General features: G+C 37.1%; 1 protein-coding gene across 1 annotated transcript in view; it reads left to right on the forward strand.

Moving 5' to 3' along the window:
• The window catches only part of LOC109928562 (homeobox-containing protein 1-like), a 40,395-nt gene extending 27,279 nt beyond the window's left edge, over window positions 1-13,116 (forward strand). The window contains exon 6 of the mRNA XM_048612925.1: window positions 10,990-13,116. The gene's annotated coding sequence lies outside the window, so the exon portion shown is untranslated. The remainder of the gene's footprint in view (window positions 1-10,989) is intronic.
• Window positions 13,117-13,556: the final 440 nt, after the last annotated feature.

The raw sequence follows: 13,556 nt of genomic DNA on the forward strand, positions 1-13,556 counted from the left end.
CCACTTAAAATAATGTGTGATTTGGGGACAATGACAGTAGACCCTCTGAAATCATATAGGGTCACAAGATCTAGCAAGATCTTTGCTGATAATCTTCAAAACACAAAATCAATATTCTTTTTCATGCATACTTGTCAGTAGGATCAAGTGATTGTGATAATGCTAACTGTATGAATAATTACCTGGGTGCAATAACAAAGGTGCCTTTTGAATAGTGCAATGTTAAAGTTAATGTCTTCAGGATAGGGGGCATTGAGAAAATAAACAAGTCACAAAGCATAGGATTGAGGCCGTTTAATAAAGAATAACTGAGATCTAGAATACAGTCAGTTTACTGAGCATATCAGGAATGCATAAATGTCAACAGCCAAACCATCATCAGAACTAAAAACTACAGGATGACTAAGGAAAGAATTTACATTTTATATAGTTTTCTTCATGTCCTATGGCACCCAAACATGTTTTAAGTCTATTAGTTACTTCTGAAATAGAATCACTATTGTCTTCTAGACTAACACAACATGAAATTTACACAAAAGTAAGATAAATGAATGGTTGAACTGCTTTTGGTAACGTTGATCGAGGAAGGACTGTTGATCAGGATACCCTGTGTCCTGCTTTAAATAGTCTCTTGCGATCTTCTATTTGAGCTGGCAGGCAGGGCCTCGATGTATAACAGCACCCTTGACAAAGCACTGAAGTAACAGCTTAGGTTATGTATTCAAGCCTTTGAATGGAACTTGAACCCCTAACTTTGTGACTCAGAGGTAAGAGAGTTACTGCTGAGCCAAGCAAATAATCAATCTTAATTGCACTGATAGAGATAAATATGCCATAGCACACGACTTTGCATTGCAGTGAATATCTAGTGCTGATGCTGTCAGATCTTAGTAGGTGGCAATTACATATGGTAACTGTTTTTAAGGGTTCTTTCTAAAGTGCGAAGGAGTATATTGAAACAAGAGCACCCTCTGGTGCTTTGTTTCCATTTTGCAGGTAGAATTATATAAAATTTATATTGACTGCCGCACTATACTGTGCTCTTTTTCATATGAATTCTCATATCATGGAAATGTGACAGGATTTTTCACACGGAAGTCCATTCCTGTTGACAAGTATTCTGTTGTTGTTTAAGACCAATCAATAGTGCACAATTCCTTACATTTTATGTCAATAGTACAAATGGAGACAATATTAGACCGTTGAATCTTTCCTGACTCTTTCCTGGAGCAAACTAAACTTAATTCTACTACTGTGCTCTCTGAGCCCTGTATCTACTTTGGCCAGTCATTTACCCATTTCTACCACATTACCATTTCTCCTAACCCCTGTCTCTAAATTGTCAGACTGGTTGTCAAACGTACAGCACTGGATTAGCAGAAATTTGCTCCAGCTAATTACTGTTCTATCTGCAGGAAATTTGAGGTTGTCTAAAACTTTGCTGCCCTTGACCTAACATGTACTAAGTTCCATTCATTTATCCATCCGCTGTACTCATTGACCTACATTGTTTCCCAGTTGACAAACCTTTGCTTTTAAAGTTTTCATCCTTGTTTTCATATCCCTCCATGGCCTTTCCTCTACCTATTTCAGTATTTGCTTCAGTTCCATAGGCCTCTCAGATAACTGCACTCCTCTAATTCTAGCCTCTTGAGCATCTCTGTTTTGATACCTTTACCATTGATAAGCGTGCTTACAGCTACCAAAGCCTCAATCTCTATAATTGCCATCCGCACTTTCCGGCTATTTTCTCATTGAAGATGCTTCTTACCACTATGTCTTTTTGTTCATCTTTCTTAATATCTCCTTATGTGACTGGAGTTAACTTCTTCGTGATGTTGTCCCTGCAAGGCACCTTAGGATATTTTACTACGTTCAGGGCACTGTGTAAAGAAAAGTAACTGTAGTTGTCTAAGATTCTTCCAAAACCTGTGGTAATTTCTGCTTCTGGCAATCCCTGATGCATAGCTCTTGCCATGGTCAAAATAACATTTTTCAATGAAAAAAAATCCTAACTTCTCACTCCTGGCAAATATTTTAATTGAGTTTGAGGAAACCACAGTTTTGAGACCTCAGCGTCAGTATTATTGAATTGTGGGGAGCACTTTAATCATCCGTTATCTGACTATGTTGCAATCCCTGTGTCTCCATTTCACCAAGTAGTAACTTCGAGGGACCATCACTTGGTTTTCAGAGAGTTTGTCCAGCAGTATTTCCCACTCTGATGACTCTTCTTTTGTCGTGGATGAATTTCTAGTGTTCCTTAGATGGCTTCAGAATGTGCCTCTTTGACAAGCAGCCATCTGGCTTTGTTAGCTACCAAAGGACCTGCATTCTTCTCTCTGCCGGTCACACCAATCCCTGTTCTTTTCCTCCTTCTCTTTTCCTTATGCTCTAAAATCTTAAACTGACGGGTCTATTTACTTGGAGCATATCTGCCCTTTCCCAGGTGTGGGAACTGTCTCTTGAATAAATTGAATTTGTTGTCAGGCAGAATTTCATCACCACTTCATTTTAACCTAAGCTTAAAGACACAGTAAAAAAAATCTTATCAGCCTCATCATTGTAATAACTGACAGGAAGGTAAATGGTGAGGAGGGAGAATTAATTCCAAATTTACTCTGCACATCACCCATGTAACTGGCAATCATAATGTTAGGACCATACCTTCCATATTATGAAAGGTTTAACTACCCAAAAGCATGCTGTACTCTTGACTATCAGCCATAGGCCTTTTCCCAAATTGCACTCAGCATAGTGTCAGTATTAATGGGTTGGCATGATGGTTCAGTGGTTAGCACTGCTACCTCACAGCGCCAGGGACCTGGGTTCAGTTCCACCCTCCACACTGCCTGTGTGGAGTTTGCACATTCTCTCTGTGTCTGCGTGGGTTTGCTCCAGGTGCTCCGGTTTCCTCCCACAGTCCAAAGATGAGCAGGCTAGGTGGATTGGCCATGGAAAATTGCCCGTAGTGTCCAGGGATGTACTGGGTTGATTAGCTATGGGAGATGGAGGGTTACAGGGATAGGGTAGGGGCGTGGGTCTGGGTGGGATGCTGTTTGGAGGGTTGGTGTGGACTCAATGGGCTGAATGGTTTGCTTCCACACTGTAGGGATTCTATGATTCTAATGGGGTCCCAGTCCCATTTTGGGGTGTTACTGCCCTGTTAATCCCAGGTGTGGCCAGGAGCAGTCAGCAAACGAATGATCCCCAAACTAAAGAAAAAGTCTTTCCTTATTCGCTGCACAAAAATAGATCAACTACAGTCATAGAGATATACAGCATGGAAACAGACCCTTCGGTCCAACTCATCCGTGCCGACCAGATATCCTAAATAAATCTAATCCCATTTGCCAGCATATGGCCCATATCCCTCTAAATCCTTCCTATTCATATATCCATCCAGATGCCTTTTAAATGTTGTGATTGTACCAGCCTCCACCACTTCATCTGGCAGTTCATTTCATTTTAAAAGAATATTCATTAAATCCGTCTCGGTCTTTCTGCTCTGGTAGAAATACTTTCAGAAATTTAGATTATCCATCATTACTATGGTTTCACACTCCTGGTATCATCTTGGTGAATTTACATTCTATGATCTAGATTAGTTTAATATCTTTCTGTGATGGAGTTCCCAAAACTGCATATAGCAATCTAACAGTGACCTAACCATTGTTCTGCTTGAATTCTCTACTGCAGAACTAGTAGTGTAGACTTTACATTGGAATCAATGTAGGAAGTGGCAGTTAGCTTTATACCTGATAATGACCGTATTTGAATGTGCAATTTGCATTTATTGATTTCACTTGACAGATATAGAAGCTTTTTACTTGACTGTAAAAAAACTCAATTTTACAGCTTTTTGCAGTCAAGCTGGACTGTAAAGCTCCACTGCACATCTATAATACCCTGCACATTATAACTAACAAGCAGTGTTTGCTGTTGGGTGTTCACTAGTGAACTATAAATGATTATTGAAAAATGAAATAAAGACTTAAAGATTCTGTTATTAAAGCTGAAACAAATTGGTTTATGTGGAGTTGCTTGATTTCAAATTAATTGGGGTGGCTCAATTAGTCTAAATGGCCCCAGGCCGTAGAGGGCAGGAATAAGCGAGGGTTCATCCTTCTAATTATTGTCCAGTTAACCATATTGAAAATCATGTATTTGTGATATCATGAGCTAGAAGAAAACTTTATGAAAAATAGCAACAGCTCTATTAGAATGAAAAACAAATAGGATAAACAGCAAAATTAAGCATAATTTCAGTTAAGTAGAATAATTAACAGTTTAACATTGTTTGAAAAATGGCTCTTAAACACATTGCCAAACATATTCTGATGTTGCCATTTTTAAAAAGATACCAGTGTGAGCAACAATAGAAACACTATGCTGCCTTTCAAATGTCACAAGTAACTAATTAAAACTTTAACTTTATGCACTTTATTTATATTAACTTGGTAAATAACTCAAACATTTACTCTGCATGATGTTGAAGGATGGTGTTAATTGTGTAAAATGATTTTTAAAATAAGTGTGCTGTATCATTTTTCTTAAAAAGCACACTTCAAAGTTGCCTTCCCCCTCAAAGATACACCTTCCAACTATCCAAAATGGTAGCGCAAATTAAATCGCGGATATTTCTATAGCCTCCTTGTTCCATGCCCTAGTACTAAAGAGTTTGCAAGCTGCTGGAGGACAATTGATTTTATTCTTCACCCACCCCCAACCCCAAATTTCTTCTGGATCTTTTGGCAATTAATTGCTGCGACACATCACCTTACATTCAACATTTGCCTTAAAATAACACCAATGCCATAAATAATCATTCAAAAGTAATAAATTTAAACTTTTAAGACAGTTACAAGCTTCAGTTGTTACATGTGCGATTGGCCAATGACACAGTTTATATCAGCCTCTGGTAGGTACAAGAATATTTTACTGTTCATGGCTCCAAGAATGAAGTTGATTTAAAAAATATATATACTTTTGAACATTTGTTTCCAGAGCAACCTTCACCTTGGCCAGTGTGATTTAGTTTTTAAAATCTGTCATCACAGCAGGATTACCTATCCTAGTGGGAGGAAGGATTCCTAATTGTTGTTTGGAAAAAATTGGTAATACATTAGAGAAGATCTGTATTCTCTAATAGTAGTGCAATTGTGATGTCATTCTCTCCAGTTAGGATTATGGTTCTGCTACAAAACAGAAGAAAGGAAGTCCTTCCTCGTAGAGTCACAAAAGCACATTGGTTACAACTGCTGTTTAACTCTTAATTCAGTATGACTGTCGCATACAGGGCTACCATCTTCAAAAATAAATTCTAAATTAATTTGTTCACTGAATTTTGACAAGTAAGCATTTAGGTTTGACCAGGATATTTCACTGTGGACAGAGGGTTAAACTTTTACAAACGAAAGCCTACATTTCTCTTAAAAGTACTTCAATTATGCCAAATTGTTCATGTTTCCTTTGGATCACATGTGGCTCAACAACTTAATTTCTGTACATTATAATGTTTTGGTCCAATAGCGTGTGCAACAATAATTGTTAGATTGCAGGTCGGCACAAAAACAATATTCTGCAGGTAGAAGAAATCTGAAATAAAAGACAAAGCACTGGAGATAGTCAGCAGTATCTGTGTAGAGAAAAATGTAATTAACATTTCAAAATCAACAAATTTGATAAGGCCTGCCTTCCCAAATTTCACATCCTTGCTGTATTAAAATATCCTCCGCGGAGGCAATGTTCATATGAGTGAAACGCAAAGCTTCTACATGAAGCACGACAGGAGCATTCCTTCCTTAAAGGAAATTGGGTTAAAATTCATCATCTAGCCTAGGATCTGGATCCCAGTACTACTGTCTGTGCAGGTTGAGATTCTAGATTGAGTCTCAATTACATTGTTTAAATCCAATATGCATATTGAAGATAGGGCCCCACTTCCTTCCTGTGGGTGTTCTGCTCAAAGAGCAAGGTTAATAATTATCTGTATAAATATAGGATCCAAGAAGTTAATTTTTTCATTATTATCTATCGGCATTAGCTAGGGGCAGCTAAAACAATTTAGATCCCATTTCTGGAGGTGTCTTTGCTAATGGTTGCCAGGCAGCAGGGGATCAGTTATTCAATTGGTTGTAAAGGTCTTATTTTGACTCCTGCTTAGTGTACAGCATTCTTACCTGGAGATGTGTGTTTCTAATGAGAAAGAGATCAGATTCAACTGTGTTGACCTCCAGAATGGTATGGCCTGCATGCCTCATTCATATTGAAAGAATCCTTACTTCAGGAGTAGAGGAGAGCATTTCTTTTCTATATATAAGTTAGCTTGCAACCTCGAGATCAAACTAATAAAACTCACAAATGCTCTGGTTAGTGGGAGGCCAATAAGACCAAAGGAGCAGAGGTAGCCCATTTGGCCCATCAAGTCTGCTCTGTCTTTCAGTGAGATCATAGCTGATCTGATCATCCTCAATTGCACTTTACTGTCTTTTTCCCGTGACCCTTAATTCCCTTATTAATTAAAAATCTATCTCAGCTTTGAATATACTTAATGACCCAGCTGCTGAGCTCTGGGATAAAGTATTCCACAGATTCACCACTTTCTGAGAGTGGAAATTCTGTCTCATCTCTGTCCTGACAGGGCGATCATTTATTCTGAGATTATACCCTGTAGTCCTATACTCTCCCACATGGTAAAAGCGTCTCAGCATCTGCCCTGTTAAACCCCTTAAGAATCTGATATGTTTCAACAAAGTCACCTCTCATTCTTCAAAACTCTAATACAGGACCAGTCTACTCAACCTGTCTTCATAGGAGAATCCCTTCATGCCTGGGATCAACCTAGTAAACCTTCCATAATGCCTGTCCATATTTCCTTTGATAAGGGGACCAAAACTGTTCAGCAGATTCTGGGTGTGGTCTAACTAGTGCCTTGTATAGTTTTAGAAAAACTTACACATTTTTATACTTCATTTCCTTTGAAATAAAGGCCAACATTCCATTTGCCTTCCCTATTGCAGGCTGAACTTGTATGCTAGCTTTTTGTGATTTATGCATGAAGATTTCTAATTCCCTCTATGTTGCATTTTCTGCAGTCTTTCTCCATTTAAATAACATTCAACTACTCTTCTTCCTGCTTAAGTGTATAACCTCAAATTTGCATACATTTTTTTCCCTCTGCCAGACTTTTGCCCATACACTTAACTGATCTATATCTCTCTGCAAACTCTGTGTTATCTTCACCATTTGCCTTCCTACTATTTTTGTGTCATTCACAGACTTGGTGATAGTACCTTCACTTTCCTGATACAAGTCATTAATACATATTGTAAATAATTGTTTCCCTAGCACTGGTCCCTGTGGCACTCCACTAGTTACAGGTTGCCATCATGAAATATCCCCCTTTATCCCATATCTCTGTTTTCTATTAGTTAACCAGTCCCCTATCCATGCGAATATACTACCCCCAGCACCACGGTCTCATACATTCTACGTAGTCTAATGTGTGGTTCCTTATTAGATGCTTTTTGGAAATCCAAATTCATAACATTTACTTATTCTCTTTTATCTATTCTGCTTATTACCTCCTAAAAGAATTCTAATAAATTTGTCAGGCGTGATTTCTCCTTCAAGTAGCCACGCTGACTCTGCTTGATCATCTCAAGTATTTCTAAATGCTTGAGATTCTAACATTTTCCCAGTACCAGATGTAAAGCTACCCACTGTCTCCTTCCCTTTTTGAATAAGAGTGTTAGATTAGCAGTTTTCAAATCCTCTGGGTCTCTTCAAGAAACGAAAGATGTTTGGAAGATTGCTACTAGTGCATCCACTAACTGTGTAGCTCCTTCCTTTAATACCCTAGGGTGCATTCAGTCAGGTCCAGGGGACTTATCGGCCTTTAGCCTCATTTGTTTCTCTGGTACTTTATTTTCTAGTGATAATTATTGCATTTATTTCCATTCCTCCATTTACCCCTTGATTATTTAGTATTCTAAAATGCTATTAGTGTCTTCTTCTGTGAAGACTGATGAAAAGTATTTATTCAACTCCTCTGCCATTTCCTGTTATTTCCTGTAAGAGCTCTGTGTTGACTTTGGCTTCTCTCTTCCTTTTTATATATTTAAAGAAACTCTTGCTGTCTATCTTGATATTACTCCCTAGTACACCCTCAAAGTTTATTTCCTGCTTTTTTTTTGGTGGCTTTTGTTTTTTTAAAAGTGTCCCAACCCTCTGGTTTATTATTAATCTTTTCTACATTGTATTGTTTTTCTTTCAATTTGATGCTATCCTTACCTTCCCTGATTAACCATGATTGGTTTATCCCTTCCTAGAATCATTCTTCCTCACTGGGATGTATCTTTTTTGTGAGTCATGAACGTATTTTTTAAATGTCTGCCGTTGTTGCTCAACAGTTTTATCTGCTTTCTCTCTCAGTGCACTCTGCCCTCATTCCTTTGTAATTACCCTTATTTAAGTTTAGTACAGTTTTTTATTCAAATTTCACGCTTTTGAACTGAATGTTAAATTCAACCACATTATGGTCACTGTTTCGTAGAGGTTCTTTTACTCTGTGATCTTTTATTAAACCTGCCTCATTGCATACCACTGGATCCAAAATAGCCTGACTCCTAGTTGGGTCCACAACATATTTTTCTAGGAGACTATCTTAATGTACATTATAAATTCTATCTCTGCCTGTTTAATTTTCCCAATCGACACACAGATTAAAGTCACCCATGATTAATGTACTGCGATTTTTACATGCTGTCATTATCTCTTATTTATTCTCTGTCCTACAGAACAGCTGCTGTTGGGTGACCAATAGACTAGTGTCTTCTTATTCCCCTTGTTCTTTCTTACTTTCATCCATATGGATTCTGTACCTTCTGATCCAAGATCATTTCTTGCGATCACACCAGTTCCATCTTGCACTAACAATGCTACCTCACCTCCCACACTTTCCTGGCTGTCCTTAAAAGAACTTGTGTCTCACTAAATACTTAGTTCCCAGGTTTGATCTCCTTGTTAGCATGTCTCTATAATGGCTATAAGATAATATTCATTAACTTTATTTGTGCCATTAATTCATTTACTTTGGTCATATGTGCATATAAGTAAAGAGCCATTAATTATACCCTTTAACCATTTCTCCCCCCTTTGACCCTATTTGCTACTTTTTCTCTGTATATTCTTATCCCATTTAAAGTATTGTCATCCAAATAGCTCCCCTGTAATGCTGCAGTATTCTTTTGCTTTGAAAGCCTACATTTCTCCTTTCACAAACCCCCTCTCTGATCTTAGTTTAAAGCCTCTCGACAGTAAACCCACATTATCAAGAGAAGATAAGATCTTATCAAAATGACGTCTATTACTAGTAATCTATCAATTCTGTCAGGCTGAAGCTGAGCTATATGTTCAAAAGCTGCTACCAGATAGATGCTGCTAGCATACACTCCAGTTAAGTTATCTTGGGCTCCTCCTTTTTCCAGTTTTTTTTAATGAATGGCACACTTTGTTAATACTGAGGATTACCCAGAAGATGGTGATATGGGATTTACAGTTGTGTAAAACCAGAACTTCTCACTGTTGAAATCAAGCAGCAAATAAATATTATTCTAAAGATGTCCTTGCCTAGAAAAAAGATTAAAGGTCTTTTTATTTGCACACGTGTTGTGGGTGTCACTGACTGTGCCACTAATTGTTCTTTATCCCTAAATGCCGTCAAGGAAGCAATGGTGAGATTACATCGGCAAACTCTCCCTCTGTCTCCAGTTTTCCTATGACACTGTGGTTTGGTTTCTGCTTTATCTCGACATAATTTTCTCAACATTTATTTGACTCTTTGCATTTTCCGCACAATGTCTTTGGGGAGAAAGGCAGATGTGCGTTTGCTGACCTAGCCATTAGATGGCCATGCAATACTTACCTGCAACCCTCTACTTTCAAAGTGTTTGTCTGCAGGGGACTGAAGTGGATTAGCACAATTCACCTTTCCCTCTGGAGTTTGAAGTCAAATCCATTTTCCATTTTAAAAAGTGCAAGGGACCTAGTAAAGTGAAAATGGATATTTTTAACCAGGTTCTCTGGACGTAGGCCTATAATTCTAACACAGTGAGCACTTTCTTCATCAGTCACGAAGATAGTGACAATTAGACTGGCATAGGGTTAGGTCCATTATTGCAATAAGGTGATGGGGGGAGCAGCAACATTATTCTGCACCTTGTCTATAACCTGGCCTCCCAACATCTAATCATTGTGGCATTGGAGGAAGTCTTGGGCCGGTTTAACTACCCAATTCTGTCTCACTCATTGGCCCTAAAGGACTTTGAGACATGTCTAAAGATACAATATAAGTGCAAGTCATTCCTTTCTGTCTGTGTAGGGAACACAAAAAATAGAACTTAGAAAATAGAGTTTGCATTTCTCAGAAGCTGAATTCTAAAATTTTGAGTTGGGGATATAATTTTTTAAAAACATGCAATGTTATTGTAGTTAAACTTGATACTTGTGCTATAAATTTCTTGATTTTTGGTATCACTGATTTATTGTTGACATTTGTTACATGCTTCACTTATTGATGTTCATAATTTAAATAATCTTCCAGAATTCTTTTTTCAAATTCTGTCTGCAACCTATAAAATATGATATAATTTCTTGGATAATTAATCTAAAATTAATATGGTCACAGATTTGCTTTTTCTTTAACAAAACATTCAATTTTCTGGTTTAGAAATTGTGGCCATTATGTTTTCCCTAATTTCATATAACGTATGGTAGTAATAAACAATACATTTACTATAAATTCTATGCACCTCAAACTAAAACTTACACAAATAATGCAGATAATTTTTTTGGAACACTGCCTATGTTAAACCGTCAAAAGCTTTTGTCAGGGTAGCAGATGCTGTCTTTTCAAATGCTTTTAAAAATGTCATGATACTGTGGCATGCTTAATTGTATGACTTCCTGTGGTTTCATTTATTTTAGGCAAGGTTTGTACAAATAATCACCATTTGTATGCCCCATCTAACTGAGATGGATGACAGTGTAAGAGATTACAGTAGCACCTACGTGGAAATTTGGTGAATTGTTAGATCAACCTGGAGAATTGACATTCAAAAAAAAGAACAATCTGACCCAGAGTGGTGAACCTTGAACTTTAAAAAAAAAGTGCACTATTGGTTAAAGCAAAGGTACAGTATTATACTATTTGTTCTGCCAGATTTAAAGGGTACCCACCATACTGTGGGCAGTGTATTGCACTTAAATTTGTATCCTATTTAATTGTCTGGTTATTTAAAAGACAAACATGGGCTTCTCCCAGCTAGTAATTTCTGTGAAAGACTGTTGAGTTATATGTATAACAAAGACAGGTTTTAAGTCTATAGTTTTGCAAGATATATATGTATGTACATAAAATATTAATGCTACCCTCATTACCTTTCCAATCCCTATTTTGAGATCTAAAGGGTAACAGAGTCTAGCCAGTGTAAATGTCATACTTGTAAGGTCTTCAAAGATCATCCAGTTGCATCCAATTATTGTAAATATTTTTTAAAAGCACTTTTTTAAATAAATTACTTTTTGTACTCTAGTATGTTTTAGTATATAAAAGTAGCAGATCAGTTGCATACTTAAGAAAATTATATAAGGTGCACAATTACACTGCCCACAGCACGACGGTATCAGCAGTGCCCATTTAGACCTCTTCATTGACTGGATTAGACCAGCTTACAGCTGCAGCTTTCAGAATAAAAAGAAATGTAGTTTTGAATGTGGTGTGCGATGGGAGCATCCAGTTTTTTTTCCTGTACAAATTACAAACATTTATGTAATTTTGCTGTGAGTTTTTTTAGTAACTATTGAAATACTGTACACTGTAAAATCGTTACTGTTATTAAAATTACTTACTTTTTTATGCACTGTATTTAAGTAACTTCTCACATGTACTTTTATTTAGTTCCAAGGAAATACAGGACATCTATCTGTTTAACCAAACTCAGATTGTACAAAAAATCTAATTATAGATTGAACAGTGTCTGTTTAAACTATTGTAGCTACATATGCTTGAAAACAGTTTTCAGTTAAGCTTGTACGAAAATTCAGCAAGGCAACTATGAATGTGTATTCACTAATTTGTTGATAAATCTACTGCCATTATAGTTCATGTTTGGGTTATTTTCCACTTAAGGGCACTGGTTAAGTGTCTATCTCCAGAGGTTAGACTGTATCTACATATGTACAAAAATATGCAAGAGAAAATTGATCTACTGAACTATCAATTATTGATGTGTCTATAATGTTGTGGAATTTATAATAGCCATCATCGATTTATCAATATCTTTTTAAATTATACTTTCCCTCTAGAAGGCCTTTCACCTCCTTTTATTGAAAAAGTGTAGGTGAACCAGCCCTGGTTTCAGTAACTGATGCCTATATGCCACTCTGTGTTCAAGCCAACAGGTGCACTTTGTAAGGACAAGGACCTTTTGGGGTAGGGTGGGGTGGGGTGGGGGGGTGGCGTTTGGGGTGGGGACACGAATGGGTGAAGAATGATGGCCTGTATCAGTTTTTTTCTGCAAAACCTAACTGCATGATAGTGAATCCAGTAATTGAGACAAGAACTGATGGAGTTCATCAGAAGCTTGGTTAGTGGATTTGAGCATCAAACCAAACACTGGAGTATAAACAGAAAAAGCTGGACATACATGCCAGGTCTAGTGCTTGTGCTCAAAACCACAGAATTGTAAACCAAGCATCTTACACACTACAGGGATGGGGGAAATTAAACTGTTTATCATGCAATGCATGATAAAATATTAATGGGGAAAAAATGCCCTTCCGTAAACTCTGTCGCAGAAAACGACTGGAAATAAAAGGTAAAGAGAATTGTAAGAATTTGGTTTATTTGTGTTCTGTGCTTGTGTATACTGTCCTTTGTTCCGTGTCCATACATATGCTTCCATATGTATATAATTTGTAGTTAATGGTCTGGATTAGTGCCTTTTGACAGTAGACTGTTATAGAACCCAATTTATAGTTTTTGTATATTTTCATTAATTGAATTTTTTGGTTAGTTCAAATTTTATTTACCCCAATAAAGCAATAAACATACTCAAATGGGCTTGTTGGTTTTCATTTTGTTTTTGAATAGACCTAAAATAATTTCCGTTATCTTTGTAAAGTTGTTCTTCCTGACTTCTTATAAAACTCCCTCAAATCAAAAATTTAAAATGTGGTTAAATTACATTTTGGGTTAGATCACTGAGCATATTCTTACTTTGACTGGCCACATGATTTGCAGACTGCAGAGTTCAGAATCATTATAGTTTTCCTTTAAAACAAACAGAAGCAGAAATATTTGAATCTGATGGGGTATCATAGTTTACAGAGCCATGTTACTGGGATCTGTAGAATCTTAATTAAGAAATATTCTGAGTTTGTATGCAAAAGCCTAGTCCTTCAGTACAGGCACAGTGGGGACTAAGTGGTGTCCCTCTGATGTACACTTTCTATGTTTCCCTGTATACTCACTGGACTGCCTTTCTGTTGTG

Source organism: Rhincodon typus, chromosome 27 (assembly GCF_021869965.1).
Source record: "Rhincodon typus isolate 14 chromosome 27, sRhiTyp1.1, whole genome shotgun sequence".
NCBI classification, from domain to species: domain Eukaryota; kingdom Metazoa; phylum Chordata; class Chondrichthyes; order Orectolobiformes; family Rhincodontidae; genus Rhincodon; species Rhincodon typus.